General features: G+C 74.0%; 1 protein-coding gene across 1 annotated transcript in view; it reads right to left on the reverse strand.

Annotated features, from left to right (window-relative positions):
- PRDM14 (PR domain containing 14) overlaps positions 1-215 on the reverse strand; it is an 11832-nt gene that overhangs the window by 7087 nt on the left and 4530 nt on the right. The window lies entirely within an intron of this gene.

A 215-nucleotide genomic window follows, 5' to 3' on the forward strand; every position in this document is an offset into this window, starting at 1 on the left:
GCCCGGGACCCCCGCCGCGAGGGGCGAGCCCTCCCTGGGGGACAAGGGGTCCAGCGGCTTCGCGTAGAGGGGCAAGGGGAAGCCGGGGAAGGGTTCGGCGGGCAGGGGGGGCGGCTGGCTCAGGAAAGCGGGGACCCTGCTGAAGCTAAAGGGGGGCAGAGGTGGGGAGGCGGGGACCAGCCCGCCCAGGGATTTCCGGGGCTGGGAGAATTCGG

The sequence above is a fragment of the Chaetura pelagica genome, unplaced genomic scaffold, assembly GCF_000747805.2.
Source record: "Chaetura pelagica isolate M959 unplaced genomic scaffold, ChaPel_1.0 scaffold83, whole genome shotgun sequence".
In the NCBI taxonomy this organism is placed as follows: Eukaryota; Metazoa; Chordata; class Aves; order Apodiformes; family Apodidae; genus Chaetura; species Chaetura pelagica.